Here is a 13075-nt window from a genome sequence, read left to right as displayed (position 1 = left end):
GAAATCTTCAAAGAAAAACTCGATCTTCAAGTCGAGATAATACTTATAGCTTTCACAAGCTTTTTATTTCAAAAAGTCTCAGTCTTTAAACATGAATTGACATTATCAAGCTCTTTATATATTTCATTGATGTTTACACCATCAATCTTGACTGAGATAATAAATAATAAATAAATTCATTATCAACCCTTTATCAAGCACACAATGGTACATATTATTCCTTCAATGAGGATATTAACTCCATTCGCAACCCTTTAAAGAGTAGATAATGACACATAATAATACTTAAAAATGAGAATTATGAATCCATCAGGGATTTCTCAAGATAAATTTAACTGCATATCTAAATTTATTATTCTGCCAATAGTGTTATGTAGCAGAACTTAATGCCATTTACCGTGGGAGAATATATTTGATTAAAATCAATTAAGGGTCTCTGTGTGAACCCATAGGCTACAAACTCGCTTTATCACCTCATTATTCTTATTTCTCTTTCATGCACACACCCATTTGTAACCTTCAGGGTTAACGCTTAATGGTGTATTGTTATAAAGAGAATTTATTCATATTAGCGAGTCGAGCTATGCCTTAATTGCTCCTTTATATATTAAATATTCATGGCACTTCTGGTGCCTAACTCTGGATCCAGATTATCATATAACGAGCAATTTGTAATGGCAATTGTGTTGTCGACAACTATAACCTTTTTGTAAAACTCCCATATTTGTAAAAGTAATGGCAATTTCTAAAACAACCAGATTTTAAACATTTCCCAAAGATATTTTGATATGGTCGTTCCGCATCCCTAGTATTACGTTTGTTTGGTGCACCTATAAGTCTTACCAGGGTTTTTCGTCATCTGGACGAACGTCTGCAGGACATAATTATTCAAACTATTTCAAGAGTGACAATATTTCTTTACTAAATCTAGTATTATGATTCATATCTCTTTCACCGATAAGTCTCCTACACTTCTGGTGTCAAGGAGTATCGATAGATATGTTTGGTCCAAGGATATAGGACCTAGTCACTTCTTTTATGATCATTATGATCAATAGATGTATTCGGCAGATTATTTGCTAAAATCGCAAATAGATTATCTTTTGAACTTCCAGTTCAATCTAACTAGTACATGGATTTAAATAATGAAGATGTTTTTATTCTTATGAAATTTCTTGGCATTCCAAAAAGCTACGGAGTAGTATATTATCTCCCCCTAATGCCGAGAAACAATCTTCATTAGGAATGCAGTCAACGTACCCAATTATATGTATTGATCCCCTATCATGGGCTTTCGGTATTTAATCAATAGACGACGAAGGTTTCTTTGATAGCCCTTTTAGAGGTACGTTGTGGTGGTGATATCAAATAGACTGCGCAAATAAAATAACGCAGATAGGGAAATGTTACTTCTGAAACCACGTACTAGGTGAAAAAGGGGGTATAGCAATCCTTGAGGGATTGATTTGTAATATGCATTGAGTTAGACTTGGATAAAAAGAATTTGACTCATAGTTACGTCATAGCAATCCTTCAGGGATTGATGGGATAGGTGGACCATTTTTTGTCAAGAATTTATCGTCAAGGTTCATCCTAAAGAATAACTCATAGAATTAAAGTCCTTAATCTACCTTCTGGGCAAATAAATATAGAAAAATGAGGGCTATAAACTTAAATATCATATGTCCAAATCTCATGTCAAAGAGTTTCTATAGCAGAAACTAGCACTGTAAACATGTCATAGCCTTTAATTGTTATCACATGCAAACTAAGGTTTAGCAACGACAGGTGCAACCTAACCATATTGAGAATTCATGATATTGCCACACTTATAAGTTGGGTGATGAATCTCAATAGCTATGGCCTATAGCAAAAAATTAATTGCCAATAAGAAATAACAAAAAGCTCTTATATGAGCCTAATCAAGAGATTATATGCTAAAAGTTGTCAATTAAAGAGAAGCATGCAATAGCATGTGATATAATTGTCCCTTATGTCTTGGACACCAAACTCTCAATTGAGTCATGCACATCCATTAAATAAAGAGTATCATGTTTGGTACACACAAGGCATGACACGACAAGAGATATTGTTTATTAATTCATAAATTAGAAAAATGAGAGAAGTACCGTTCGCCGAAGAATAATGAGCACATGTTCGCTGCCGGGCCCATTCATTCCTATTTCGGGGAGTCAAGAATAGCACTTTTCCAAGCAATCTCTCATTTTATTTCATAGTTTCATATCAGCATGAAAACATCACAAAATAGCAAGATATACAAGCTGAAAACGGCAGAAAATTTTCAGAATTTTGACCTGGATTGCAGAATTTTCTGGGGAAAAAAGGTAACACATTTTGACACAAAATTTGGCAGATATGTAGTTCAGTAAGTCTAGAACGTACATAAAAATTTTCATGTCAATCCAAGGTGTGAAAGTATTTTTTCTGAAATTTTTCACAACATTGCTCCAGGCAGAAAAATAATTGGCAGCACACTGCCAAAACTTTACAAATTTTTCTGGAATAACCAAAGCATATTTTTAACAAAATATTTTTACAGACATCAAATATCACGAGTCTAGGTTCTCCAGAAAAAATTTCATGCCAAAAGGAGTTCAACAAGTATTTTTCACGAATTTAATTTTCAAACTGCGCCGGTCAGAATTTTCAGGCAGTGATTACTATGTGTAAAAAAAATCACAACTTGTTTGCTTCAGACAAACCAACATGATGTGAGTCAATATTGACTTTTGGAGAGTAGCATAGCATTAGAAATAGAAGTTGCAAACTTCATTCATGAGTCATTAGTCACCTTAAAGATCAATCCACATTCAGGGTCTTCCAGACCTTATTAAAAAATAGCCCAATGACCAAACACTTAGCATAATTTTGTCATGTACTACTACTGGAGTACAATACGACCATTGACAATAAGACCCGCATACACCAAATATCCTTCAGGGATTAACTTAGGGTCTATAAATCCTTTTAGATCAAATATCTATAATCGAGGGTTGGGGCAAGATAACGGGTGACAAATAAAAATAGTGCTCTTGATTTACCTTCTAGGCAAAACTATATTTAGAATTCAGACTATGACCACTTGTTGATTAAAATGATCCTTCAGGGATTGTCCCATAATAAACAGTGGCTTTGATTTGCCATCCGGGCAAAGCTTCTAGTAAGATTTATAATAAATCTTAACATTTATGGCCTATAGCAGATAATTGTTATGCCACATTTTCTTTTATGATATACGCATAACCACATTGCAAAAGAGAGCAAATTGTGACAAAAGTGATTGTCATGTGTTAACCAACACTGAACAATGTATGCAAGTGTGCCGCAACATTATATATTTCAATTAAGCTCTCAAATGCTAGGCATCAACTAGATGCTAATGCATATGACATATTCTTATCTTAAATAATACATGCACATTCAGCATCATCTACAAAGATATTCACTCTTCTAAGTTCAAAAAATATCATTTACCACATTCCAGTTGATATGTTGACATGGTATTACAACATACCAAGAACCCATAATAGATATCATCATAACATTTAAATGAATATAAAATGACTTGAGAATATGATTAAATATTCATGATACACATGTCATATAAAGATAAAATAGACAAAATGTCCATCATGATCACCATAATCTTCAAGCTCGTACTGCAATCATCATTATCATTCAATATCGAGTTTGCTTCAGGCAAACTGAGTGCTTGTGCCTTCTGGGCATCCATTTGGTGATTGAGAACTTCAGAATATATTTTAATACCATTGGCATAGCATGCACCCACACCACGGGATGTGCCTTTTTGTACTTCAAAAAAATATTCAAATCTTGAATTCAGATTGCAGTATAGTAAAATGACTCAATCACTTAACATAAGCAATTCTCAAAAAGGCATAACATATTCATAAATGGATAATTTCCAATGTGTCCATTATTCTACCCGAAGTACTGCAAGATGGATAGGGACAAGTTTGCTTCTGAGAGAAATTGCTTCCAGTTTCATTAGGTACAATACAAATGTTATCATCTTGGGAAGCAAAAAAATAGTCTCATTATAGCTTGAAGATGCAACTTTTATTGACATAAACAATAAAAGAAATAGACCATTTGATCTATGCCTCATGCAGCCAACTAGCTTCTGTAGGTGAAATTACTGATCACCGAGTATCAATGGATTAAGACCATGTTTAGAAGCAAAAAAACTTTGAACCAAAATAATGTGGAATATCATTTTGAGCACAAAGGGCAGTCATATTACTTTCTTGTGGTAAACATTTTCTTTGCAAGTAGCAACGCAACAAAGCAAGATCTGAGATTTGGCATCATCATCTCCCAAGACCACAGAAAATGTACCACTATGATCAATTGATTATTAATACTCATGTATCCCAAGAATACAAGATCATCATTTTTAACTGTATCCCCTTAGATTGGGACAAGAAAACAATTCAAAACAATTACTCTATCCCCTTTTCTTTATAGCAAATTTCATATTAGGATGCAGAGCGATTATGTAATTGCAATCCTAATCAAAACCTTATAAATTGTAGTGCAATGAAAAATAGAGCCGCACAGATTTCCAGAATTAACATTTATACATTCACTCTGAACAGCATTGCACCAGCAAATAATTAGGGTTCAAGGAAACTGTACCGTTCACCGATGATCTAGAGCTTTTCACCGTGTATTTAATGATCTTATCGCCGGAGAGATAATTTTTGAAGAAAACCAAGACTCGACGGACAGTCTTCAAGCTATCGAAAGCAGGGAGAGAGGAAGGATGACTGATCGCCGGTGGGCTGAAGCGCGCTATGGGAATGATCATCCACGATATGCCCTCGTCTTGATCGCCGGCTGGTTCTAGAGCGGAGAGAACGAGGATCATGCGGGGAAACCGGCCTCACGCGGTGCTCTCCGATCGATATGATGGGGTCAACGATCTGTTCTGGTCAGGATCGCCGCGAAGGGAGATTCGCGAACGGGGAGAAGCCGTGACGCCTCTTCGAGCGATTTTTCGGCGTCAGGGAGGAAGAAGCTGACTGCGCCTTCGTAATCCGATCACCGTTTACGAAACCTGTGTCATCTGCGGAAACCGTCGCTCCGATCGCCGTCTGCCGCTTCGCCGAAGCCGTTGCGGGAAGGAAACCGGAGATTCAGTATACAGAGGACAGATTTCCAATATATTGATTTTCCTTTCCTTTAAAACATATAATTGCCCATAATCTCTTTTCTCTGTGCTGGAAGTAGATGGCCACTGTATCACCAGATCGGCCATCGATCGCGTTAGAGGTTATAAGAATAGAAGAATAGTGTATCAATTCAATACTCAACCACTGTACAATGCAAAGTATAAATAGGGAAAAATACTAGCAACAACTCTATACCTATTCTACAGGAGATAAAACATAACTAAACAGACTTAATCAACAGACTAACATGTGAACCACTATTAATGTTTAACACGCCCCCGCAAGATGGAGGAACCGTCGGTTACACTAGTCTTGGACCGAAACTTCTGAAACAGAGCACGCCCCAAGGGTTTGGTCAGTACATCTACCACCTGATCACAAGAAGAGACATGCCGAACGAATAGAGAACCTTCAGCAACCATATCTCTAACAAAGAAATAATCTAAAGCAAGATGCTTCATCCGGGAGTGAAAAACCAGATTCTTACATACATATGTAGCACCCAAGTTATCACATAATAGGGACAGTGGTTGAAGCAAACGAATACCAACTTCACGTAGCAAGTTCTGAATCCAGACTAGCTCAGCCGCAGCATGGGCTAACGCACGGTACTCAGCTTCCGTTGAAGATCGAGACACAGTTTTCTGGCGGGCAGACTTCCAGGAAATGACATTAGCCCCAAGATAAATGACGTAGGCAGTAGTAGAGCGTCCTTTATCCCGTAAACTCCCCCAGTCCGAATCAGAAAAGGCGGTCAACCGTAAGGGGGTATCAAACTTCAGTAATAAGCCAAGATGAATTGTACCCTTTAAGTACCTGAGAATATGCTTTGCTGCTTGCCAGTGCTCGAGATTAGGCGCATGCATATACTGAGCCAACTTGTTAACAGTATACGCCACATCCGGCCGAGTGATAAGAAGGTACTGCAAAAGCCCAATTAGACGGCGATAACTCGTAGCATCCACAGGCGTAGTAGAGTTATCAACTTGTAACCTCGAGTTAGAAGCCATTGGTGTGGACACAGATTTCGCACCATCCATATTGAACCGAGTTAGAATGTCTGCAAGATAATGTCCCTGAGATAAAAACATTCCAAATGTAGTAGTTATGACCTCAACGCCTAAAAAGTGATGTAGTAGGCCGAGGTCCTTGATTGAAAACCGGTTGGCTAATTTAGCTACAAAAGCATCCAAGTACACAACATTATTGCCAGTGAGAATAATATCGTCTACATAGACCAAGAAGTACACAACAACGCCATCACAGGTGTAGACAAACAAAGACGTACCCGCCTTTGAGCGTGTAAAACCTGCAGATACCAAGAAATTTGACAATTCCAAGTACCAAGCACGGGGTGCCTGTTTAAGCCCGTACAGCGCCTTACGTAGCTTACAGACATAGGAAGGATTATGGACATCCACGTATCCCGACGGTTGTTCCATATACACATCTTCATATAGGGTGCCCTGTAAAAAAGCATTGTTGACGTCGAGCTGCCTAATAGTCCACCTGTTACTCAATGCAATTGTGAGAATAATTCGAATGGTCGTCGGTTTCATGACCGGACTAAATGTTTCAAAGTAGTCTCGGCCGGACTCCTGTAAGAACCCTTTGGCAACCAAACGGGCCTTGTACCTGTCCACCGTGCCATCTGGTTTTCGTTTAATACGGTATACCCACTTGCAACCTATTGGACTATGAGCACCTCGCGGAACAAGCACCCATGTCTGATTGCGACATAATGCAATAAATTCATCATCCATGGCATCACGCCATAGAGGATCTTTCAAGGCTTGTGTAATAGTAGATGGCTCAAGAGAGGCAGGTAGAGGATGCACGGTAGTGGTGTTCACAAACTTATCCCCATAATATTTTGGATTTTTTGTTCGAAGATGCTTAGAACGGCTAGGCACATTAGAAGACGCTGAAACACTGCTGGGCGGTGAAGGAGTTGGAAAATAATCAGATGCAGAAGAAGAGGTAGACGCTATGGAGGACTGTGACGCCGGACTGGCAGATTTCGACGAGGAAGACTCAGAAGGTGACACTGCAGCCGGCGATAATGCGGAGAACGGAGGTGGTGACATTGGGGCCGCATAGGGCTGAGAGGATGAGGCCAGAACCGGCGATGACATAGAGGACTGATCTGGGGACGATGAGTGGGACTGTGAGGGTGCCGCCGGAACCGACGACGACGCGGAGGACTGAGAGGCCGACGACGACGCGACCGACACTGGAGCGGGTGATGACGCGGGAGTAGACTGCTCGGGCAGAGTGGAGACAGTGCGACCAGGGGCTGCCGCATGTTGACACGCAGTGGGTGGTGGTACTGTGTTCTCTGAACTGAGACGAACTGGAGATGTTGAGGAGCTTGTCTGACGTGGCATGGCTGGATGGAAGGGAGCAACATTTTGTGAAGACAACTGGGAAAATGTTAAGTTTGGTAACTTATGGAAGAGACACTCAAAAGGGGACTGATTTTTTAGAATCTGCGTGGGAAGCCGATTTATGAGCTATACAGCAGTTTGAACAGCATGAGACCAGAACGAAACAGGAAGAGACGCATTGTGTAGTAAAGCTAGAGCAGTTTCAACTATGTGGCGATGTCGGCGTTCAGCCGTGCCGTTATGTTCAGGAGTATGTGGTGGTGATGTAAAGTGTGATATCCCAAACGAATTAAACATCGGTATTAACTTTATGAACTCGCCACCGTTGTCAGAAAAGACAGACACAATGGGGTGACCATAGAACTTTTCTACCAGACGCTTAAACTGCGGGAATACCAAGAATACGTCAGATTTTTTTTTTTAAGAGGGTACAGCCAAATGTACTTGGTAAAAAAATCTACAAAAAGAACATAATAGGAGTAACCGTCAATGGACTTCTCGGAAGTACTCCATACATCGGTGTATATTAACTGTAGAGGTTTGGAACTGGATAAAGTATTTTCGGCAAAAGGCAACTTATGACTCTTGTTGATATTACAAGAGGTACAATTAAATACTGTAATATCTGCAGATTTAATACCTAAGCCATAACATTTTATTAGTTTCTTAAGGGTGTCGTTGGAAGGATGACCAAACCGGTGATGCCAGGCCGCAACAGAGGATTGAAGTGAAACATTTATTTGTGGAAACAGGGCATTAGGAGCGAAGTAGACATCATTGACGTTCTCCCCCTGTAGAAGTTGCGCCCCCGTGACTAGATCCTTCACCAAAAAATAAGTAGGGAAAAATTCGACAGAAACTCGATTAGACTTGCATAACTTTGACACAGAGACTAGATTAGTATGTAACCGTGGAACACATAAAACATTACTTAGACACAGGGAGCGAGGTGTAGCGGGAAGAACAGTGTGCCCAGTATGAGTAATACGTAAAGTCTTACCATCTCCTAAGCTTATTTCATCAGGCCCGCCATAATCTGAAAATCCATGCAAAGTGGACGTACTAGAGGTCGCATGATGGGGAACCCCACTGTCAAACATCCATTGAGGTGAAGTCGCGGGAGTAGTAGTGGCTGAGTTGGCAACTGGTTGAGAAGTACGCGTATTTTGAGCGTCACTGAACTGATAGTTATTGTCCTGTAAAAAATTAGCCAGCTTCCTACAAAACTTGGTATCATGACCCGAGAATTCACAGAAGTTGCAAAATCGTCCTTGACGGTTGCTGTAGTTCTGACCACGGCCACGTTCGCGACCTCTACGGGAGTTGGTGACGGTAGGCTAATCACGAGCCGAGCCAGAGCTAGTTTTGGGCACTTGTCGTTGGGTGACATTTGCCGTCAGCAAATACGAAGATTGGTCAGTGCACTGCTTCATCGTGCGTTCGTATTCGGTCAGAATAGGACCAAGTTCCGCATAAGTAACTGCTGTTTCACGGACTTGGATCGCTGCCATGATTGGGTGAAACTCGTCACCTAATTGGGTGATGGCATGAATGACGAGATCCTCATCCGAGATAGGATGTTGAGCCAAAGCCAAGTCATTAGCAATAGATTTCATGTCTTGAAGGAATTCTGAAATTGACTGGGAACCTCGTGGATTTCTGACCAGCTTGGTTTTGAGGGATATAACCCGTCCTTTAGAGGAGCTAGCGTAGCCGGCTGTAAGACGAGACCAGGCATCTGCGGCTGTAGTTGCAGATGATATAACGGGTTGAATGGTGTCTGTGCAGCTACCAAGAAGAGCAGCAAGAATAATCTGATCTTGCCATACCCAATTCGTATGGGCTGGGTTTTTGGTAGTTGATGCAGTATCAAGGAACGCAGCAAGCTCCTTAATGGTGCCATCAATGTAACCCAACAAGTCAAGACCGATGAGAGTCGAATGAACTTGTCGACGCCACACCGGAAAATTCACCTCGGTGAGGCGAATCGGGAAATTAGCCGAGGCGGACAATTGAACAATCACAGTGGTGGACGTAATCGCCATAAGATTGAAAGGGAAAAAAAATAATGATCTCGTGGGAGTTAGGCTCTGGATACCATATAAGAATAGAAGAATAGTGTATCAATTCAATACTCAACCACTGTACAATGCAAAGTATAAATAGGGAAAAATACTAGCAACAACTCTATACCTATTCTACAAGAGATAAAACATAACTAAACAGACTTAATCAACAGACTAACATGTGAACCACTATTAATGTTTAACAGAGGTAGTGTCTCACTGGCGATGGGAGACGCTGGTCGGGATTGCGAGATCACAAGGCGATAATAGAGCAAAGTACTGATAACGTGTTGTGATATGCTTATTAGCTCAAACATATTGACCAATGGAATTTAGATAAAGAAGATAGAGAAGAGATGAAGAACACAATAAGCCAGAGAGACACCTTCATCTGTTATTTCAATATCTAAATATATATACATGTACAATCATTAAGTATTATACTAAATGACATAACTGTTACATATGTTACAAACCAACAATAATGTCCATAATGAATGAGATATTTATAACAATTTTGTTATTAATAAGAAAGTACGTAGACAATGTTATTTATCGCACTATATTTCAAAAATTTGTAGACTCACCTGCTAAATTAGATTTTTCCAATAAGAAAGTACGTATAAAGGATGGTTTAGCGAAGAAAGTTAAGCAACGGATAGTTGCTGAAGACAAAAAAATCCTGAGTTGTAGCGAAAGAGAGACGAGGATAGCAGACGGTCTCGGGTATCGACTGAATGAAGAATGCCAAATGTTTTTAGTGCTTTTTATATGTAGTATTATGGTTATGTTGTGGGTTGGGCTTGATTTATTAAAGTAATTGGACTTAAAAAGGAAAGATTTAATTTTAGTCCCAAAAAGTCTATTTAAGTAATACACAATTAAATTTCAAATTGGGTTATATTGTACATTGTAAACGGGCCTATACTATTTTGGGCCATTTAAACATATGTTTTTTTCTTAAAAATATATGTATGGGGGTACGTATGGGAATATTTGGAAGCGCCTCTCGTCCTGGAGGATGTGTTGTGGGAGGACAGTGTGGGCGCTAGAACTCACCGCAATGGCCAACACCATAGGATAGACAGCAACGCTGTTAGACACTAACCACCCGGGCTCAACCCTCATATGTATCCAAAAAAAAAAAAAAAAAAAAAAAAAGAAGAAAAGGTGACCGTCATGGTGAATAATAAACATTAATATTTAAATAATGATAAATTGAGAGAACGACTTTCAGGCTGTGGTTGAAAAAAATTAATTTTATTTATAGTGATAAATTGAAATTAAAATAGTTTCGAATATATTGAAATCATTTTATATTAATTAAATTTAATTATGATTAACTTTTAAATAAAAGGATAAACAAATATTTTTGAACTTACATTTCTTACTGACCGTAAAGAAGAATATTAAATTATTATTTTTTTTTGTTGCGAAATATACATATTTGACCATAAAATTATCAATATTTTTAAATATAAAAGAGTTAATAGTTTTTTTCTTATGAAAAAAAAAATTGTTTAAATATAACAGTTTTTTAAATGATCTAATTTTTCAAATAAGAGGTTAATTTTTTTTTTTTTTTTTGTTTAACAGATTTTTTATACAAATTAAAAAGAAAATTTTAAAAATTAAAGTGTCAATTTTTTCAAATTATATCATAAATATGGGAAAAATTAAATCATTATTTATTTGGGAAAACATAAATATTAGACTTTTAAGTAGTCTATTTTTTCAAATAAAAGGTTTTAGCATTTTTTGTTTAACATATTTCTTAAGAAAATTAAAGGTCAATTTTTTCAAATTAAATCTTTTTCTTTTTTTTTTTAAAATATAATTATCAGACTTTAAAATGACAAATAACCCTGTAAAAACCCTAAAGAATATGTAGATCCGTAAAGATATTTACATGATGGAATGGATGAAAACAAATATTATTATAAAGAAAAAGGAAATATATATATATAAGATGGGATTACTTAACAAATCTATAGTGTTTATCTTAGTGGGACTTTTCTTAGATTTGTGGTTGTTACTACTTTTGGAGCTCCATTTCTATAATAGATATCGTGTATTGTAGTTTGAAAATAGAACTTTTTTTTTTACAAAATTGTGCAGTAGAGGTTTCAGGCATATATATATATATATATATATATATATATATATATATATATATATATATATATATATATATATATATATATATATATATATAGAGAGAGAGAGAGAGAGAGAGAGAGAGAGAGAGAGAGAGAGAGAGAGAGAGAGGTGGGGGACCAATTAGAGAGAGGCGAGAAGAACGAGTAATGAGGACAAAGGAAAAATATATGACATAAATTATGGTAAGACGGTTTATATATATTGGGTTATGAATGAAATTTTGGGTTGTAGCATTAAAATATTTTTGGGGTAATTGGTATTAAAATAATAACACTATTATTTCTTAATAAGATTTCATATTACAATATACATAATCTATTTTAGAAAATGTATAATTTTTTTTTAATATTAACTTTATAATATTTATAGTCGGGTGACATATAATATACATATAGCCGTGCATCGCACGGGTGCAACTACTAGCTCTATAATAAAGCAAGAACTTCTTGCTATTTTCGTTTTCCTGCCCAGTAAAAATGTTGTTGTTTTGCCATGATGTGATCAGAGATGATTATTTAATGTTGTTCACATTACAATATACTTTTCTAATACTCTCAGCCGTCCCTTTTGTTGTATAGAACAATAATTTTAAAATTCTTTGTGTTACCAATGTATATAAAATCTGCCTAATTGAATGCATTATGAGATTTCCAAAGTATAATTCAAAATATACATTGGTAAATTAAAAGGCAATAACTACTTATCACCTATATATATAGGTATTGTAATATATATATATATATATATAAACTCTAAAAAATCTAAAACATTTTATAAAAATGTAATTTAACTCTAATTATTACACACTAGGAAATAATTAAATAAATAAATTGACAAGATAATAAAAAGTTGCTCTTATTAAATGAGAACTTGCAATTCTAATAATCTGGCTGCTCTTGAAAATTGTTCAAGAGCAGCCATGTAATCTATACTTTAAACCTATAAAAGGCTGCCCATCAGAGATCATATTCGAAGCTGCATCTCCATTTGTCTGGAGATCCTGTAAAGTATTTAGGCTAACTAAAAATCTGCGCCTTAGAAGTGTACAATCAGAGTTTGAGGCTAAAGAGATTGAAGAGTTTGCAAATGGATATCTAATATAGGTGATTGAGTAGTTGGTAATTCAACTGATGGTGAAGCAGATACTACAATTCCAGATCACTTATTGTTCAACTGTGACGATGATCCTATTGTTGTAATTGTTGATAGCACATTCCCTTTGTTTCGACGCGGTATAGGTGATCTG

Source organism: Ipomoea nil, unplaced genomic scaffold (genome assembly GCF_001879475.1).
Source record: "Ipomoea nil cultivar Tokyo-kokei standard unplaced genomic scaffold, Asagao_1.1 scaffold0785, whole genome shotgun sequence".
Lineage (NCBI taxonomy): Eukaryota > Viridiplantae > Streptophyta > Magnoliopsida > Solanales > Convolvulaceae > Ipomoea > Ipomoea nil.
This window is presented reverse-complemented; position numbering follows the sequence as displayed.